A 14169-nucleotide genomic window follows, 5' to 3' on the forward strand; every position below is an offset into this window, starting at 1 on the left:
TTCCCTCAAGACACAAGATCAGGTCCCCATCTGAATCAAGGAGAATGGATTTTAAAACCAATTCAGACTGACTTTAGAGAAATGGGAGCCAATTAAAAACAGGAGACTGTCCATGACCCACCTCCTCCATGAATGAATGGGGTTGGGTGTGTGAGGTAAGGAATCCGCCGGCTGGGGGTGTCCACCTTTCCCCATCCATTCCCATCCTAGTGCCCCTGTACAGGCTCTGTAATAGTTCTTTTTACATATTTTCCCAGTGACTCTGTGCAGAGCTGTGTTCTCTTGTCACCAGATACAGTGTCCAGGTCTCACTCTCTCCCTTTAGCCCCATCATCCACAACGGTGGCTCACCATCTTGGTAGATACTCAACAAGTCCCAGTGGGACAAAAGAGAAGGCAATACCTCCTAAACACTACCACGGCCTCCCCTGCTGATTCATACATGGTTCAGCACAGAGAGGCTGATGAGGAAAACAGCCTTCCTTTGTCCATTTACATTTCAAAGTCTTTGGACTATCAGGAATGTATTTGAAACCTATCACCAGAACTAGCAAGAGGGCGTGTCCTGGGGTTGCCCAAGATTGTGGGACCACTTCCAAAATCCAGCAGTCCTCTCTATAAAGCCAGGTTCATATCTTGTCACTGTTTGTCGACTGTTGGAGGCAAACCTAAGGACATCACCCAGTGCTGACGTTAACACCCCAGGAGGGATGAGGTCTGTCCCCAAATCACCTTGTCTTTTTCTCCTAATGGTATACATCCAGTAACCAAAGTCAGGCTTCATCAGAGTTTGACAGTCACCACTGTGAACTGCAATTTGGCTTATCCTTTCTTGAGTAAGTTTCAAACCAAAATGTGTCCATGGAGACAAAACTCAAGATGGGAGAAACTTGCCTGAACATGCAGTGCATGTTGGGAAAACTGTGCTCTCCTTTCCTGACCTTGCAAAAAACCTCTCCATAACCTAAATGTATCTTGTCTAGAAGAAATCCAATAAAATTTAAGTTCCCTGCTGTATTCTGTCTGGGGTTTCCCTAATAAAATGCCGCACTCCCACATACCGGTGCCTTAAACTGTGGAAACCCATGGTCTTCATAATTCTTTGAGTGTCAGAGTTCAAACTCAGGGTGTCCCTCTGAGAACTTGGAGGGTGACTGTACCCTATCTCTCCACAGCAGTTCCCTGAACATCTTTGGTGTCCCATGACTGTGTGGAAATATTACCCCAATCTCTCCCGTTATCTCCTGTGTGTGTCTGTGTCCAATTTCCCCTTCCTATGGGGATACAGCCAGGGTCCACTCTAGTGGACCTGCAGCTGGTATTTCAGTTCTGAGCCCATTGACTAGGCAGAGTTGATGATAAAACCTAGTCTAGAAAATGACTTCTGGGTTCCCCAGGAGATAGATGTGTTGTTATCTTTGGGCCTGTAACCTTGGCTGCCTACAAAGCTTGCTTCTAATTCCAACTGAAATACAGTGTGTTGAGTAATGCTCTACCACACGCCCAGGGGAAGATTAAGTGGGAAAGAGAACAGGAGGGGCCGTGATAAGGTTTAAGATGAGAAAACCAGGAAAGGTCCCATGGAGATGATGAGTTTAGAATCAAGACCCTACAAGAATTGGGAGCAAGCCATGCTGGCCCAGGAATCCCAACCCATCCCCACCCAGTCGTCATGTGCATCCTTAGAGGTGGGCAGTTATTCCTGATCCCTAACTCTGTAGCCCAGTGCTTGTTGACCTCTCCCCAGACAACCTTAGCTCCCGCCGGCCTAGCAGCCAGTCCCCACCTTGGCCTTCTCATAGGACTGTTCCCCTTCACTTAATCACCTTCCACCTAAATCCTCCATCTTGCTCTGTAGAGAGGGTGCAGACTGGCCCCCTGTGTGAACACCTGGAATCCCCTCGGGCCTACCACAGTCCCCTGAAGCCCTGTCCTTTGTCCCTTCTTGAACTCTAAACCTCATACCATCAGAATTCTGGATGGCCTCCCTCACCCTCCTCAGGGTCTTTTGCCTCAGTCACTCAGATTGCCCAGACAGCCTCGACTTCCCCCTTCTCTCCTCTATGTTGCCCAGAGTCACATATGAAAGGGCCCAAGCCCTTTTATCCTGTTTATCTGAGAGAACAGAATGTCTGCAGACCTGAAGTCCCTCTTCAGGTAGGCTGGCTGAAACCGGTTGGGTTTTAGGTGGCTTGCCAGAGTGATAGCAGACAAACTCTTAACTTCATGATAATACGATAATCCTATCTGCATACAAAACAACATGGCCTGGTGAGCCAAGACAGTTGACAACAGCCAAGGCTACAGCTGAGAAAAATAAAATTCAAAAAATAAAGAAGCAGAGCCTTAGTTCCAGGAAGTCCCTGTATTCCCAGAAAACACAAGAATACCTTTCACTTTTATTAACCTATCCCTTCCCCAGACTAGTCTCAAACTCATGGCGATCCTCCTGCCTTCGCCCACCCAAGAGTTAGGATTGCCAAAGTGAGCTATTATGTCTGGTTCCCTCGGTTTTCTCTTTACCCTGTATCTGTAACCACCCTGGTCCTCCCCTTCCCTCCTCCTCCCTTAATGATCAGTTGGTGCTCCACTTTGTTATTGGTTCTGAGAAAGGAATAGAAAGGTCCAGTCTGAAGGCAAAAACTGGTGCAGCCAGCCCTGTGCAGAACACACCAGCCTCACAAGCTGCACCCCAGTCTCTCAGTTATTCAAGTAAAATATATTTGAAAATTACAAAAGTAGTCCATGCTTCTAGGGCACCCTGGCAAGTGCCATGGTCTGTAGAAAAAGAAAACAGTCTTCTCCCAGCTGTTTGCACCTCCTGTAGTTTCACCCCTGGGCCACTCCCAGAGGAAGAGGAAGCCTGAAGTGCCTTTCGGTTCAGTTCTGTGAGTTTTGTGCCCATCTCCAGCTTGGAGCCTTGTGTGACCCTGCCCCTGTCCCCTTGTCTGTCTAAACAGTAAGAAAAGGCAGACTCTTGTCATGTGGACACAGGCTATACTGTGGTCATCCAGTTCTGTTGTCCTGAGATTGCCACAAAGAGAAGGGAACTGGCCCATTCCATCCCACAGGACCACAGAGGAGCATGGCTGCTGGTCCTGAATTAGATGGTGACTTCCAAGACTCCTGAGTATCTACAACTGTGTGTGGCCCCTACTCAGAAATGTCCACTGAATGAGTAATGCAGGGACAGACAGTTGAGCAAACCCAGCCTTCTCAAGCAAGCTGCCCCCCTTCCCAACAGGCCAGGGGAACTGCAGAGAGCGCCCTAGAACTTACAACTCTGGCACTTTCTATGCATGGTTGCTTCTCATTTTATGCCTATAAAAATCTCTTGCACAACTCACCAGAACGTCATTCCTGCATTTTATTTTCAGGACCAAAAATATCCCATCAATACAGATAAATATGCCCGCGATCTATATCCTTCCATCTCCTAATCCGTAAGCACTCAGGCGGCTTTGGACCACAGCAGATGCACTGTCTGCTTTCGCGGGCACATTTCTTTCCTTGCTGATTTCCTCACTCTCCTCCAATGACTCATGCCCACATTCCCTGCAGGCAGCTGGCTCCCCAGCCCTTCCAGCCTGCAGGGATGGCTGGGGTGGGGGGCTCCCCTTGAGGCGTGGCTCTGCTTTACTGGTAGACCTTTCCCTCCTGAGCAGCTACCTCTCAACTTATTTTAATTAAGCACTGATTTGCTACTTATATATTTCTTCCAATTCCATGTCAGGCAGGGGAGGACAGAAGGATGTCCCAGCATGCTCTGCTTACAGTTGTACAGGATGGAAGCTGTCTGAGACAGCAGCCTTCTCCTAAGACAAGTAGCTAGACATCTGAGAACCACTGTGCCTTCATATCCCCAAGACAAGGCAGGCAGGCAGGGAGGGGCCTTTCTTACTCCAGCAGAAGGCACAGCAGGTGGGCAGTGGCTGACTGGCGACCTGGTTGAGTTGGTCACCATCAGAGTCAGAACATACACAAGTCAATCCCGTGCCTCCTCTACCTTCACTGAGGCTAACCGTGTGTGCCTCAGGGATACTGGTGCTGAGGATGCCTGAGGAGACAGCTGTTGCCACAGATGGCCAGTAAGCTGTCCCTCCCCATCCCCCCATCAGCCTCCAAAGTGCTCAGTGAAGTTCTCCTAACAGTCTGAAAGAGATGTATCACACACATGTGGACACAGGCATATTCATACATACGCAGGCATGCATCCACACACACTCTTTTTGTTTGGTTGGGTTTTTTTTGTTTTGTTTTAATTTTGTTTTTCAAGACAGGGTTTCTTTGTATTGCTTTGCAGCCTGTCCGGGCACTTGCTTTGTAGACCAGGCTGGCCTGGAACTCACAGAGATCTGACTGCCTCTGCCTCTGCCTCTGCCTCTGCCTCTGCCTCTGCCTCTGCCTCTGCCTCTGCCTCTGCCTCTGCCTCTGCCTCTGCCTCTGCCTCTGCCTCTGCCTCTGCCTCTGCCTCTGCCTCTGCCTCTGCCTCTGCCTCTGCCGAGTGCTGGGATTAAAGACATGTGCCACCAACGCCTGGCTCACACACATTCTTTGTAAAGACTTTGGATATTAAGCACCTGCCATTCATTCATCTCTCTGGTGTCAGTGAATTTTCCATCTACCCCAAGTAGCCAACCCTTGGAGATGAAGATGGTGACATTCTAGAGCTCCAGTATATTCCCAGGAACATGGAAAGGGTAGTCTGTAGGGGTGTATGGCGTGCGCACGTGCACACACACACACACACACACACACACACACACACACACACACACATTTCTACCCTCATTTCCCTCCTTTCATTCAGTTGGCCTTGCCTCACAATCTTGCTAAATTCTGCTGTCTCCAGTCTGTTAAATACTCTCATTCTTGTGTTTTTTCCTCTTTTTCTACTTCAACTTAATTCTTTGAGGTCTCCTCAGAAGTCTTCTTATCAAACTCTGTCTCATTGTCTCATCCCCCTTCAGCCAGACCCCTGCTGTGGAACAATCTGCATACACTGTAAATATGTATTACTCTCATTTGTTAACAAAGAGCTGACTGGCCTACAGCTAGGCTGGAAGAGAATGGGCAAGAGAGTCAAGACTAGGAAGCCCTGGGAAGGAGGGCCTAGTCTGAGGAGGAGGGCGGAGTCTGAAGAGAGGCCATTAGATAAAGAGCAATCAGGATTGGAAGTACCTGCATGAGGTGAACAAGCCTCAAGGCAACAAACACATAGATTAATAGAAATGGGTTAACTTAAGTTATAAGAGCTAGACACAAGCAAGCCAAGCTATTAGCTAAGCATTCCTAATTAATAATAAGTATCTTTATGGTTATTTGAGAAACAGCTCGGCCTACAGATCCCCCTCTAGGGACTCATACTGACCACCCACCCTTTCTACCCACTGTTACAATTTAGTGCCACCAACAAGGCTGTGCCCAGTAAACAAGTCTGCACACAGGGAGGTGAGGCCCACAGCCTGTCTTAGGACTCTTCCTGTGCACTGCTGGGTCTGTACTGATGCCTCATGCTGCACTGTTGATTTCTGAGTTTTCTCCCTGTTCACATCACTCCACATCTCCACCGAGGTTCACACTCATAGTTCCAGAGTCCAGATTCAAGAGTGTGATCCTCTCAGTAGTACAGCATAGGAAAGAAAAATGACACTAGATGTGTTTGGGGGACAGGGCAACTTTAGACCAGATCTCATGTAGCCCAGGCTGCCTACAAACTTTGTATAGCTGAAAATGACCTTGAACTCCTGATACTCTGGCCTCTGCTCCCCAGGGCAATTCTAGACACAAACCCAGCTTCCCCAGGTGCCTTACACTCTCCAGGACCAAATCTAACTCATGTTTACCCTACAATGGCTCCTCCTGCCATTCTGTAGATCATGTTTGGGGATCCCACCATCTACCCAAGAATTGCTATCCCTCATTGCCTCCTCAGTGTCCTGAGGGCTTGAGACACCATGGTCCACAGTGGCAGCGGACAGATCTCTTGAGTTTACAGTGGGCACATCAAGGTTCAAAACCCTATGTTGACTTCTCATCCACAGGCCTTGGAGTTTCTACTGCAGCACATACCCAGTCCAAGATTCACGTGTGTCCCATAAAACATGGGGACTGGTATAGTCGTGGAAGTTCCATCTTGTGGTGTCGAGGTATGTGGCTGGGGAGGGAGAACAAATGTTTACTTAACCATGGGGGACATGAGGAAGTTGTGGCCCTATTCATACAGCAGGCCACTATGCAGCAGGGAAATAGATGCCCCCCCCTCTGCACAAAACACCAGTGGATGCCACCACCATGAGTTCAGCCAAGCATACAAGGTCACATGATGCATGATTTCACTCACATAACATTTAGGGACTCAATCAAAACTAGTACTTAGTGATCGGATAGTGTCTACCTCAGAGGAGGTAGATGTGATTGGGACAGGGACAGAGATGTTTAGGGAACACTGACAATGTGTGATTTGCTGAGCAATGGTCATGCAGATGATCTCAGGATGATGACTGTCCATGTGTGTATACTGGTGACTCTTCTAAAGTATGTGACACTTCAAGTCAGCTTTTAAAAGCCTCATCTTTCATGCCTGTCTCTGCCCTACCAAGAGCCACTGTGGATCCCCATCATTGCTGCTCCCCCTGCATCCCCATCCTCTGTGGAGAATGGTACCACTATCCCACTGAGAAGTTCAGAAGGGCCCCCTCCAGGTCTCTGACCCCTTCAGAGGGCATCCCCGACTGTTATGTTACCACCTAGTCCTTCCTCCTTGGCTGAGCCATGATTGTGACCCATGGCATTTCTACTCTCAATTTCCCCAAACCAGATGTCAGCTAGGAATCCTCATTGTGTGTCCCACAGACTTCCTGCTGTGTATAATGTAAAGAACAACACTGGGGATGGAGAAATGCCTGAGAGCTCCCACATCTTCAGGGAGCTCTCAGAAAACAGCATCCAGAGGCTGGGAGGAAACTGGAGAGGCAAAGCAGAGGAAACTCTGTGAGGAAACAGATCTGTGAAGGCCTGGGTGCTGGGGGGGAAAAAGAAAGGGAGGGGTGAGGAAGACAGAGGAGGAGAGGGAAGGGAAGGGGAGGGAAGGAGAGGGGAGGGGAGGGAAGGAGATGGGAGGGGAGGGGAAGAAGAGGGGAGGGGAGGGAAGGAGAGGGGAGGGGAGGGAAGGAGAGGGGAGGAGAGGGGAAGAAGAGGGGAGGAGAGGGGAGGGAAGGAGATGGGAGGGGAGGGGAGGGGAAGGGAAGGGAAGAAGAAAGGAGCTAGCAAAGTCATCTGTCCATCCCGCCTGAGGTGACAGTGACCTGGCTCCATTCCCTTCTGTAACATCCTTTGCTAAACTAAGGTTAAGGCAGATTGGGCTAGGATAGGCACTTACCCTGTCGTTAATGGTGACTTCACAAGAAGAGGAAAGTTTTGACACAGTCGCACAGATAGATACAGGATGGAGAGGGCTCTTGCCCTGCTTAGTTTTATGTCAACTTGACACACACTAGAGTCATTTGGGAAAAGGGACTCTCAGTTGAGAAAGTGCCCCCATGAGAGCTGCCTGTCCGCCAGTCTATGAGACAGTCTCTTGTGTGATTAATGACGGATGTGTGGGCCCAGCACACTGTGGGCGGTGCCATGTCAGGGCAGGTGGTCCTGGTGATGTAAAAAAGCAGGCAGAGCAAGCCTTGAGAAGCAAGCTAGTAAGTGGCACCCCTCCAAGGCCTCTGCACCTGCTCCTGCCTTGAGTTCCTGCCTTGACTTCCCTGGATGATGGACCCCTAGCTTTAAAATAAACCCTTTCCTTCCCAAGTTTCTTTTGGCCGTGGTGTTTATCACAGAAATCCTCACTAAGACAGCCCTGCCGACACAGGCAGGGTCAACTGATGCTTCCCAGCAAGAGTGTGCCAGGAGCTGGAGGAGTAGGGGGAGGGTCCTCCCTTGAGCCATCAGAAAACACATGGTCTCTGAAGCTGGGGGATGGGTAATTTCTGGGATCTAAAATCATTTCTGGCACTGTGATATGGTAACCTGGGAAACTGACAATTATCTCTTATTCTCAGAGACCTGAAATAGCGCAGAAATGAGGCTGAGGACCCGCAAGCAGGTAACCAGGAGTTTCTGCTGTGGGTAAGGAAGCACACAAGTCACCCCAAAGCACAGATTTATGGAGGCACAGTAGGGTCACCTGTCCCCAGCAGACAAACTGTCGGTTGGTTTTTCTCTCGAAGTGTGTACACCTCCTGAGTCCACTGACTGCCGGACTTCAACTCATTTGTACTTGGGAGGTTGGTGAGCCATTGCTTGTAACTGTTTAATGGAGACACGGTTCTGGTTCTACATTCCAAATTAAATAACCTGAGATATTTTCATAGTTTGGTTTCTCATCCTTCTTAAAATAACTCCTGTTTCTACGCCAGGCTGTTACTTACATACTAAATGCACCTTCTTCTTTACGTCCTATGTACAGGGATGCTAGAATATGGACAACAAGCAAAGAAGGGAAACCTGGTGGAATTAGTCAGTCGCCCCTCCGTTTCCGATGGGGTCAAGCTCCTCTACTCCCGCGGGAAGGTGAGAATGCCCTTTAGTCCACCAGCATCCAACTCAAGCTCAACAACGCTACTCGCTCGATTGTTGTTCCAGTTCGCTGCTGCAGTTCCCAGCCTCGGGAGGGAGTGTCACTTCGTGCTTAGCCCAGCAAGAGATGGCAATTCCATGCGGTTTCCGGGGATGAACGCACATCCGTTCCATACAGCTGCTATGCTGAAAATGCAAAGCTGAGCTAGCGTTAGGTCGTCATCTTCCCACAAACGTGGGACCAGGCGTCTAGCCATCTTCATGATCTCAGAGAGGGCCAGAGGATAGGGATGGTGGTGGGTTTTGCGAGTGTCCCACAAAGGCAAAGCACTGGAAGCTCGGTTCTGTTGTGGAGATGTTGGCAGACAGAGCCCAGGGGAGCCACAGGGACATCCCGCTAGAATCAGTCAAGTCCTTGTTCTCACAGGACCCGGGTTAGCTCTTTTGTTATTAAAGAACGGCCTTGCTGTGCGGCTTAGCAGCTGGGTGGTTTCCTGTGGTGTGACCTCTTTCCCTCAAGTGAGTCCCCATCATCTTGATACCATCCACTGTTGGGTTCCTAACAGAGCCACACTGATGCTCATGTATGTGCTATGAACCAAATCAAAATGCGCGCGCGTGCGTGTGTGTGTTGTGTGTGTGTGTGTGTGTGCGCGCGCGCGCGCCCATGCACACTCATGGGTCTGGATAGCAACCTAAGCACCACACCCCTGCCACCAAGCTGTACCCTCTGCCCAAACTTTCTTTATATTTATTCTTTGCTTTATGTTATTGTTATTAAAAGTGTTGGGTGTCCCTGGACTGACTCCAAGATCTCTGTAACAGGGAATAACCTTGAGTGAGTTTTGGAACCTCCTATTTCTTCCTCCTGAGTACTGACTGGGATTGCAAGTGTGGCCACTATAACAGTTGTGTGATGCTGGCCCTCTTGTGTGCCAGACAAGCACTCTGCCCAAAGCTCTATCTCCAGCCCCAAACATCGTTTTTTGAAAGTACTCAGCATCAGGTATTTTGTTATGGAGGGGGGATTAACATGAAGTGGGTGTTGAAGATAACATCAAAAACAATTTTGTTTGTTTGTTTTGTTTTTCAAGACAGGGTTTCTCTGTATTGCTTTGGAACCTGTCCTGGCCTCTGTAGACCAGGCTGGCCTCAAACTCACAGAGATTCACCTACCTCTGCCTTCCGTGTGCTGGGATTAAAGGTGTGGACCACCAATGCCCAGCAACATCAAAAATGTTTGACACTGTTTCTTGTCATATATGAATTCATGCAAAAGGATGGATTATTTTATTATATATGCCAGAAATTCTTAATTTAAATAATATTTGAGTCAAAATATTTTAAGAAGAATCTTTTGTGTTTACAGTTTGTGTTTCTTGAAGACACACATCCTCAGCAGGAAGTGAGATAGGACAGAGCTAGAATGTGTCAGACACCTGCAAAGTGCAGAAGGCTCTGCTTCACTCAGCTTTTCCCAGCTGAGTTTTACAAACACAAATGCTGTCATCCGTTATGGCAGAGGAACACTATGAAAATGAGCATCCAACAACTGTTGAAGTCCTTTGGAGAGGGCAGACAGAAAACTGAAACAGGTGTTTAGCCAGTCCAGATTTTCAATCAAATAATGATTCGATAAATTATATATATATACATACATACATATATTCAAGATAGGGTTTCTCTGTGGTTTTGGAGGCTGTCCTGGAACTAACTCTTCTAGACCAGGCTGGTCTCAAACTCACAGAGATCTGTCTGCTTCTGCCTCCCGAGTGCTGGGATCAAAGGCATGCACAACCAATGCCAGGCTTCGATGAATTGTCTTACTACAGGAAGCTTTGTGTCTTGCAAAGATTGGATCAACTCCTCTTTCCTTTCTGTTGTTTAGGATGAAGGAAAAAAAAAAAAAACATCAACAAAGGGAACTGAGCATTGAATTTGTTTAGGCAACAAAGCCCAGAAGTTTTTTGGAAAAGAGGGCTTGGGGTATGGCTTAGAGGAGAAGGGCTTAGTGGAGAAGGGCTTGCCGAGCATGGCAAGGGCACAGGTCTGAACCTCAGCAGTACCAGTACCATATCACACACACACACACACACACACACACACACACACACACGAGAGAGAGAGAGAGAGGAAGACAGACACACAGAGACAGAGACAACAGAACAAGAGGCACAGAGAGATCGAGAATGGTTATCAAGAAATAAAGGCTAGAGAACAGTTGAAAGTTTCCCTTTCACCCCAAGTTTTGCCATCGCTACGGGTAACCAGCAAACAGCCAAAAGACATTAGATAGTCCATAAGCATTTTTCCTGGTTGACCATTGCTGGGACCCATGGGCTAGGAAGGCAAGAGACTAGACACAGTTGTGGAGACCAAATTACTGCAGTCATTGTTGTAATTTTTAAAAAGCAGTGTGAGAGAAAAAGATGCCATGTGGCAGAGTTCAAGTGAAGGGATTTTTTTATTAGGGAAAGGGATCATAAAAAGGGAAAGGGGAACCGGTAGACCAGCCTCTGGGGACAGGAGTGTAATGGGCACACTTTCCTGTCAGCCTGGTCTCACAGCCCCATCAGCCCCAAACAAACACACAGATGCTGTATTAATTATGGAACTGTTGGCTGGTGGATTGGGCTTCTTATTGGCTAGCTCTGTCTTAATTATTAACCCATAAGTACTAATCTATGTATTTCTACATGGTCTTATCTTACCAGAGATGCCTCTCTAATTCCTCTCTTCCCAGGCTCACATGATGACGCCTGCCTACACCTCCAAGAATTCTCTTTGTCTGGTAGCCACACCTATCCTTCCTGCCTGGTCACTAGACAAACAGTGCTTTATTCATTAGCCAATAAGAGAAGCATATGTACAGAAAGGCAACCCCCATCACAGGAACAGTGGGAGAGAGGAAAGAGAGAGAGAAAGAGAAAGAGATGAGAGGTGGGCAGGGCCCTTTTTAAAAGGGAACATAGTGAATGTGTACAGGTGTTGCTCTTAGTGGCTGCAGCTGAGGGTGTATCCTGTTAGGACCCCAAGGACAGACCAGTACAAATGCCTGAATACTAACAGTTATGGGAATTGTTACAATTAACTACACAGAGGAGCTTCACAAAATGCTGTGTCCCCTGGATAATGAATTGTGGGGGAACGTGTGGTTTTCTTGGTCTAGGAGATTATCATAAAAGTTCTTGTTTTTGAAGTGATGTGAACATTCTTCAAATAAATTACCAAATAGGAAGAGAAAAAGAAGGAAGGGAGAAAGTAAGGATACACACACTACACACAGAGACTACACACACAACGAGAGACTACTGTAGCTAAAGGTTTCTGTCCCACCTGGTCCTACAACCACTTCAGCTCCAAATAAACAAATGGGCGATATATTAGTTATAAAACTGTTGGCCAATGGCTAGGCCTTCTTACTGACTAGCTCTGTCTTAACTACTAATCTATGTATTTCTACTTGGCCTTATCAGAGAATGCCTGGCACATCCTATCTTCCTGGTCTCTATATGGAGTCTCTACTTTTTCAGCACATGGTGTCTCCTTGAGGCCTCCCTCTGACTCTCTCCCCAGCCTGCTTGTCTCCTAGCCCTGACTATCCTCCCACCTCTACTGGACAATCATTGTTTTATTCATCAAGCAATAAGAGAAACATATATACAGAAGAACATCCCCCATCAAACTACACACACACACACACACACACACACACACTCCCCAGTGGAGTCTTGGTTGACTAATGACTATGCATCAGAAGTTCTGAAGTGTTAGACTTTGCAGAGACAGTGAGGAAAACCAAAAGGAAATGCTCAGCTCTGGTCCACACTGTCTCAGGCTTGGTGCTCTCCTTTAAAACTGCCCAGGAATTGATACAAAGCCTGGATTGTGTTAACCAAGTGTACAAACAGCTATCAGTCCCCCATGACTGGCTTTGCTGAGTAGGGATCTGAAAGCCAATCAGAAAGCACAGGTCCTTAGACAGTTACTTGTTAAAGGGCAATAAACATCTTTACTTACCTACTGCACGAGGCAGGTGCCCTGTTCAGGGACTATGGGAGAAAAGGCAGACAACTGAATGTGATTTTTCAATAAACAGTATTATATCAGACAACTACACCCCTTATTAACACATTCAGATCCCACACTGAGCCATGAATTTGGGAATTGTTACTAAAATTATCTTTTATGCGTGTTTCCAGTTTCAAAACTTAAAAGACGATGTTCTTTAAATAAATTGTGTTGTGGGGGGAAACCCTTTCATTGAATGCATATGTAGTCTGAATATGGGGGCGCATTTCCAGCTGGAATCTTACTTTGAAGTTCCACAGCCTCTCCCCACTTTCCCTAATATTCCATCTGTGCTACCAAATTTCTCCAAGTAGAATTTCCGAAGTTTGGCCTTCTTCAAAAGACAACCTCCTGAAGGTCACTGGGAAGTCCCCTTTGTGGCCTGATGAGAATGTCTGTTGACCTTTGCCCCTCCTAGGCCTAACTAGATTTTCATTTGGGTTCACACCCTCCTCCCTGGGGAGCCCAGGCAGGGCTGGGACTCCAGATGATCCTTGGCACTAAATGTGTCCAATCCAGTCAGCCTTTCTACCCGGGCCTTGTAGAAAGTCCACCCTTTCCCACTGGATGAAGAGGGCATAGGGAGAAGGTTGTGACTCTATCAGAACTAAGAGGGAGAAGGGCTTGGGACAAAATTATCTGTAGAAAATGAATAGCAGAGTGATAGGCGGGGCTGACAGGTGGGGCTGGCAGGTCTCTGCAGCAGCCTGCCTTGGAATCTGATAGAACCTCTGAGCTTCTGCTCCCTGGGAAGTGACCCCTTTATCATTCATGCCAGATTAGGTTTAGAATTATTTATCACTTAAAGAATCCATGTGGAACTGAGATTTCCTGCCAGAAGGTGGGTGTGTCCTAATAATAAACACTAAATACTAAAACCCCTTGACTAGCAATGGTGGCTTATTTTAGCATCCTGTTCTTCTGAACTTGGAATCTTGTGAACTAGTCAAGGGTTTACACTGAGTACATCAGTAGTATCTTCTTACTTCCAGACACATATAAGCTGGGCAGTCTTGACCCAGCTAGCTGTGTAGCTACACCCCCATCCTCCTGCCTCAGCCTCCAGAATAGCTAGAATTCCATGTGCACACCATCAGTCCAGACTCCACTTCAGAAACTGACATATTTGGTTATGTTCCTGCAACACAGTTAAGTCTACTCCCTCCAATTATATCCTAGGAAACAGGCCATATGTGTACTGGGATAGCTTTATGGGATTTGGTAGGAAATGTTCTAGAATGTGCTGGGTAATTCTTGAGGGTTTTTTTTTTTTTTTAAGCTAAAAAGAGGAAGAGGAAGAAGAACCAGCATGGGATGAAGGTTGTACTAATCCCACTGATAGACCACCACCACAGTTTAAAGCCAAGTTTGAAGCAAGATTTGGTTAAATACTGGCCAGGTCCATACCCAGGTTCCCAGGAAAATGGCCTCAAGTCATGGTTTGTAGCAGCTTAAGAAGGAAAACCCATAATTCATTGCATTTCCTGTCAGGTCCAATCAGGGGCAAACACATATCCTGAAGTACCT

This window comes from Phodopus roborovskii, unplaced genomic scaffold (genome assembly GCF_943737965.1).
Source record: "Phodopus roborovskii unplaced genomic scaffold, PHOROB, whole genome shotgun sequence".
In the NCBI taxonomy this organism is placed as follows: Eukaryota; Metazoa; Chordata; class Mammalia; order Rodentia; family Cricetidae; genus Phodopus; species Phodopus roborovskii.